At 59.7% G+C, this 6953-nt stretch overlaps 1 non-coding gene across 1 annotated transcript; it reads right to left on the reverse strand.

Annotated features, from left to right (window-relative positions):
- Nucleotides 1-1205: 1205 nt before the first annotated feature.
- On the reverse strand, nt 1206-3020 carry LOC142792359 (small subunit ribosomal RNA). Its single transcript, XR_012890858.1, has one exon. It is a non-coding gene; the product is annotated as a small subunit ribosomal RNA (ribosomal RNA).
- Nucleotides 3021-6953: the final 3933 nt, after the last annotated feature.

Here is a 6953-nt window from a genome sequence, read left to right on the forward strand (position 1 = left end):
TCCACGAAATCGCACAAGCTTTTTTCGCATCCACGGTTTGCCACCGCACACCAAAATGCCGATCCGGCTGCCTACTTTAGCCAACAGGTGGAGCCAGGCGCGCCGTACTTGCGCGGCACTTCCCACGTCCACCGAAGTCGGTGCCAAGGACCACTTTCGGCGCCGGAGCCGCGTACGAGCCTACTCGAGGCGGAAGAACGAAGCCAGCAAGGGCCTGGCCGCAAGTGCGTTCAATTGTCGGGACGTCCAAGTCCCTCGTTCTTCCGTGCTTCCTCTTTCGGCAAGTCGTTGCAGCACCTTCCCAAAGCGCGCAGACCCGCTAATCGCGACGAGCGCGACGTGGCCGTGCCGCCTTTCCCTCGGCAGCAAGCAAAACGCCTGGCAACGTCGACGCTCCCCTAACCGCGATCTCGCACCGTGTTTCGTGTGGCGAATTCAAAAGCCGGCCGGCGCTGCTGCAACCATTACGGTCGGTACGCATACGCCGCGGAGGGCGGGACGGTCATCGGAGCGTGCGGTTCCTCCATCGAGTACTGCGCACCTCGGCCGTCGCATCGCCGTGCCATGACCGGCCGCGCGTCAACGCGAACCGGTGCCAGCGAGATCCCTCGCCTGCAAGAACCGACCGGCAGCCTCCGTCACCCGAGGACGCGGAGGCGCTTGCCGCGGACGGCGGGACGGTATGCACTGGTGCACAGCGGACCCGTCACATCGCCAGTTCCTTGACCGACCGCCGACGCTTGTGCCGTTCCTCTCGTACTTGGCAGTCGCCGCGCGATTGTCGGGTCTCGTTCTTGCACGCTCGAACGGTCGGGAGGGCACTCGGCTGGCGTTTCGGGAACGCGCAGCCTCGCCTTCTACCGACGTAACCACGACTCGCCGTTCGCGCTCCGCCGCTCCTGTTTACAGTACTAGGCGGTCCCGCAGCGGTCGGGTCGCGCATTTCGAGCGCTTCGAGCCACGGTGCAGTGGCGGGTCGAAAGCCGACCTATGAGTGCGTTGCGCCGTTTGTACCCGCGTCCGCCACCTGGCCGACCGTCCAAGGTCGCGGTGTTGGCGTCCGCTGGGCGCAACAATTTGTCACGGGGTGCCGCTCCACATTCAGGCAGCCCCGTGGGGAAAAGCCGACCCCGCGTCCAAACGGGGTCAGCGGCAGAAAGTGTCGGGCGCAGACGCAGCTGAGGCGCTCACCCTTCACAATCCGTTAATGATCCTTCCGCAGGTTCACCTACGGAAACCTTGTTACGACTTTTACTTCCTCTAAATGATCAAGTTTGGTCATCTTTCCAACAGACCGGCGCAACCGAAAGGCCGCGCCGGACATCGGTCCGAAGACCTCACTAAATCATTCAATCGGTAGTAGCGACGGGCGGTGTGTACAAAGGGCAGGGACGTAATCAACGCGAGCTTATGACTCGCGCTTACTGGGAATTCCTCGTTCAAGGGGAACAATTGCAAGCCCCTATCCCAATCACGAAAGAAGTTCCACGGGTTACCCAGTCTTTTCAGACAGGGATAAAGACACGCTGCTTCCTTCAGTGTAGCGCGCGTGCGGCCCCGGACATCTAAGGGCATCACAGACCTGTTATTGCTCTGTTTCGTGCGGCTAGGAGCCGCTTGTCCCTCTAAGAAGGTTGTAAGGTGCTGGGAACCCCGCACCTATTTAATAGGCTAGAGTCTCGTTCGTTATCGGAATTAACCAGACAAATCGCTCCACCAACTAAGAACGGCCATGCACCACCATCCACCGAATCAAGAAAGAGCTCTCAATCTGTCAATCCTCCCAGTGTCCGGGCCGGGTAAGTTTTCCCGTGTTGAGTCAAATTAAGCCGCAGGCTCCACTCCTGGTGGTGCCCTTCCGTCAATTCCTTTAAGTTTCAGCTTTGCAACCATACTTCCCCCGGAACCCAAATACTTTGGTTTCCCGGAAGCTGCCCGCCGAGTCATTTGAGTAACTCAGGCGGATCGCTGGTTGGCATCGTTTATGGTCAGAACTAGGGCGGTATCTGATCGCCTTCGAACCTCTGACTTTCGTTCTTGATCAATGAAAACATTCTTGGCAAATGCTTTCGCAGTAGTTCGTCTTGCGACGGTCCAAGAATTTCACCTCTAGCGCCGCAATACGAATGCCCCCGTCCGTCCCTCTTAATCATTACCTCGTATTCCAAAAACCAACAGAACAGAAACGAGGTCTTGTTCTATTATTCCATGCAAGTTTATTCAGGCGACTCGCCTGCGTTGAGCACTCTAATTTTTTCAAAGTAAAAGCACCGGCCATCTCGAGGCACACAATGAAGTGCACCAAGAAAGAACCGGCATGATGTTCAGTCCGAGCCGTCGCATCGGGTAGATGCACTACTCGTCTGGAACTGAGATCCAACTACGAGCTTTTTAACCGCAGCAGCTTTAGTATACGCTATTGGAGCTGGAATTACCGCGGCTGCTGGCACCAGACTTGCCCTCCAATTGATCCTCGTTAAAGGATTTAGAGTGTACTCATTTCAATTACGGGGCCTCAAAAGAGTCCCGTATTGTTATTTTTCGTCACTACCTCCCCGTGCCGGGAGTGGGTAATTTGCGCGCCTGCTGCCTTCCTTGGATGTGGTAGCCGTTTCTCAGGCTCCCTCTCCGGAATCGAACCCTGATTCTCCGTTACCCGTAACAACCATGGTAAGCAAGTAACCTACCATCGAAAGTTGATAAGGCAGACACTTGAAAGAAACGTCGCCGGCTCGTGGCCATGCGATCAGCACAAAGTTATCCAGAGTCACCACACAATACGGGCCGAAACCCGATCGATCTTGGTCTAATAAAAGCACCCGTTACCCAAAGGGCTCCAGGCTCACTGCATGTATTAGCTCTAGAATTGCCACAGTTATCCAAGTAGGAAGAAACGATCTAAGGAACCATAACTGATTTAATGAGCCATTCGCGGTTTCGCCTTATTTCGGCATGTACTTAGACATGCATGGCTTAATCTTTGAGACAAGCATATGATTACTGGCAGGATCAACCAGGTAATCGTTCGACTGCGCGTCCGTCCTCGCCTTCGGCGGGCCGGACGCAGTCTGTGTGCGGCGGAGGCCACCTTCAGGCGCCCCAACACGCTTATTTTGCACTCCGAGATGACGGCGTTCGAGCTCGCTACGGCACAACCTTCCCGAAAGACGAGTGGGAGCCGTGCGGCAAGAAGCACGTTCATGCTCGCTCTTTTTCGTTGCATCGACTCGGTCGCGCCGTGCGGGTTGCCCAAGCCCGCTGCACTGTCGGTGGACCGGCCGGAACTAGCAACGGAGCCGAGACTGCAAAGCCGCCAGACGACGGGTCACGCCCGCGTCTTCGGCGCTTTCGCATCTGAATCGCCCGAGGACGACACGGAACACACCTCGATATCGTGGTAAAACGGCACCGTCCGACAACCAGCCCCTAACGCATCAAGCGGATGAGGCTGCAGACGACTGCCGTGGATTCCCCTGGAGCAGACCCGAGGACACGCTTGACGAGGCCGAAGCCCGCCGCATATCAGACACCCGGTCGCTTTCGCGTACGCCGCTCACGAGAACCCCCACATAATAGCAGCGATAAGTACCCAGACCTCCTTGGGCACTAATACGAGCGTACTCGAGAAAATTTCACCGCGGGTGTGCCCCGAAACGTGTGGCACGTTGAGCGTGCCACAAGTCTACGTCGCTCTCAAACCCGCCGAGGTCGTAGAATTTGCGACCCTACTCACGAAATTCCCACCGAGGATACGGCCGCAAACGTACCGCACCTTGGGTAGGCCACGAGTTTGTGCAACACTACGCTGACGGCACAGCACCGAGGTCGTGCGCGCACGCACGGGAAAATTCCGCCGCGGTTTCTGCCGAAAACGTGAGGCACCACGACTCTCCGCAAGTTCGCGTCGACTGCGAAAGACCGAAGTCGTGAACGACGTGTCCGCTACTCGCCGCCGACACGCTGGACACCAAACGTACAACGACTCGACGGCGTCGTAGAGGCCCACGACGCGGTTTTCCTTAACGACGTCTCGGCGTGGCACCGACAGGTTAGAACGGCCGACCAACGTTCCCTGTCCGCCGTTCGGCTCAGTCGAAGGGCTCGGCGACTTCGGCAACGCTGCGAAGCCGCACGGTGACGCACGCCATGTCCCCATTTTTTTTTTTTTTTCTTTCTGCGTCTGCCGGGGTGCCCCTATAATAGCAGCGATAAGCACCCAGACCGCCGTGGGTCGCTCGCCCCGGCTGACGTGGTTTTTCGTACTCCTGCGGCGGTCGCCGTCAAGCACGTCCAAATACGCTACTTTCGTGGGCGCATTCACGCTCTTTCGCTTCGCCGGAGTGCCAGCACTCACTCTGCCAAAAACGGCGAACATCCGAGCGGCGGTTCCCACTTTTGCGTCGGCGTCGCAAACCCCGCCCCGGCAGACGAGGTTTGCCGTACTCGTGCGACGGTGGCCGGCGGGCACGTCGAAAGACGCCGATATCGTGCGCGAATTGGCGCACCTTGGCTTCACCGGAGTGCCGCCACTGACTCCTCCAAAAACGGCGAAGATCCGAGCGGCGCTTCCCACTTTCGCATCGGCGTCCCGAACTCCGCCCCGGCTGACGCGGTTTACCGTACTCGTGCGACGGTCGCCGGCGAGCACGTGGAAAGACGCCGATATCGTGCCCGAATCGGCTCCGTTCGGCTTCGCCGGAGTGCCAGCACTGGCTCGGCGAAAGACGACGAACATCCGAGCGACGGTTCTCACTATTGCGTACGCGTCGCAAACCCCGCCCCGGCAGACGCACTTTGCCGTACTCGTGCGACGGTCGCCGGCGAGCACGTAGAAAGACGCCGATATCGTGCCGGAATCGGCCCCGTTTGGCTTCGCCGGAGTGCCAGCACTCACTCGGCCACAAACGGCGAACATCCGAGCGGCGGTTCCCACTTAGCCGTCGGCGTCCCGAACTCCGCCCCGGCAGACGCGGTTGCCGAGCTCGTGCGACTAGCGACCGCGAAGCCGTCTCGCGACGCCGCTTTCGTGCGCGGCTCCCACTGCGACCTGGGTCACCCGAGGTCGACGAGCAAGAAAGAATGTCGAAAAAAAATTTTTTTTTTTTTTGCGTCTGCCGGGGTGCCCCTATAATAGCAGCGATAAGCACCCAGACCGCCATGGGTCGCTCGCCCCGGCTGACGTGGTTTTTCGTTTTCCTGCGGTGGTCGTCGTCAAGCACGTCCAAACACGCCACTTTCGTGGGCGCATTCGCGCTCTTTCGCTTCGCCGGAGTGCCAGCACTCACTCTGCCAAAAACGGCGAACATCCTAGTGGCGGTTCCCACTTTTGCGTCGGCGTCGCCAACCCCGCCCCGGCATACGCGGTTTGCCGTACTCGTGCGGCGGTGGCCGGCGGGCACGTCGAAAGACACCGATATCGTGCGCGAGTCGATGCTTCTTGGTCTCGCAGGAGGGCCGCCACTCACTCCTGCAAAAACGGCGAAGATCCGAGCGGCGCTTCCCACTTTTTCGTCGGCATCGCAAACCTCGCCCCGGCAGACGCGCTTTGCCGTACTCGTGCGACGGTCGCCGGCGAGCACGTCGAAATACGCCGATATCGTGCCCGAATCGGCCCCGTTTCGCTTCGCCGGAGTGCCAGCACTCACTCGGCCAAAAACGGCGAACATCCGAGCAGCGGTACCCACTTAGCCGTCGGCATCCCGAACTCCGCGCCGGCTGACGCGGTTGCCGAGCTCGTGCGACTAGCGACCGCGAACGCGTCTCGCGACGCCGCTTTCGTGCGCGGCTCCCATTGCGACCTGGGTTACCCGAGCTCGACCAGCAAAAAAGAAGGTCGAAAAAAAATTTTTTTTTTCTGCGTCTGCCGGGGTGCCCCTATAATAGCAGCGATAAGCACCCAGACCGCCGTGGGTCGCTCGCCCCGGCTGACGTGGTTTTTCGTACTCCTGCAGCGGTCGCCGTCAAGCACGTCCAAATACGCCACTTTCGTGGGCGCTTTCGCGCTCTTTCGCGTCGCCGGTGTGCCAGCACTCACTCTGCCAAAAACGGCGAACATCCTAGTGGCGGTTCCCACTTTTGCGTCGGCGTCGCCAACCCCGCCCCGGCATACGCGGTTTGCCGTACTCGTGCGGCGGTGGCCGGCGGGCACGTCGAAAGACACCGATATCGTGCGCGAGTCGATGCTTCTTGGTCTCGCAGGAGGGCCGCCACTCACTCCTGCAAAAACGGCGAAGATCCGAGCGGCGCTTCCCACTTTTTCGTCGGCATCGCAAACCTCGCCCCGGCAGACGCGCTTTGCCGTACTCGTGCGACGGTCGCCGGCGAGCACGTCGAAATACGCCGATATCGTGCCCGAATCGGCCCCGTTTCGCTTCGCCGGAGTGCCAGCACTCACTCGGCCAAAAACGGCGAACATCCGAGCAGCGGTACCCACTTAGCCGTCGGCATCCCGAACTCCGCGCCGGCTGACGCGGTTGCCGAGCTCGTGCGACTAGCGACCGCGAACGCGTCTCGCGACGCCGCTTTCGTGCGCGGCTCCCATTGCGACCTGGGTTACCCGAGCTCGACCAGCAAAAAAGAAGGTCGAAAAAAAATTTTTTTTTTCTGCGTCTGCCGGGGTGCCCCTATAATAGCAGCGATAAGCACCCAGACCGCCGTGGGTCGCTCGCCCCGGCTGACGTGGTTTTTCGTACTCCTGCAGCGGTCGCCGTCAAGCACGTCCAAATACGCCACTTTCGTGGGCGCTTTCGCGCTCTTTCGCGTCGCCGGTGTGCCAGCACTCACTCTGCCAAAAACGGCCAACATCCGAGCGGCGGTTCCCACTTTTGCGTCGGCGTCGTAAACCCCGCCCCGGCAGACGCGGTTTGCCCTACTCGTTCGACGGTCGCCGGCGAGCGCGTCGAAAGACGCCGATATCGTGCGCTAATTGGCGCTCCTTGGCTTCTCCGGAGTGC

This window comes from Rhipicephalus microplus, unplaced genomic scaffold, assembly GCF_043290135.1.
Source record: "Rhipicephalus microplus isolate Deutch F79 unplaced genomic scaffold, USDA_Rmic scaffold_217, whole genome shotgun sequence".
In the NCBI taxonomy this organism is placed as follows: Eukaryota; Metazoa; Arthropoda; class Arachnida; order Ixodida; family Ixodidae; genus Rhipicephalus; species Rhipicephalus microplus.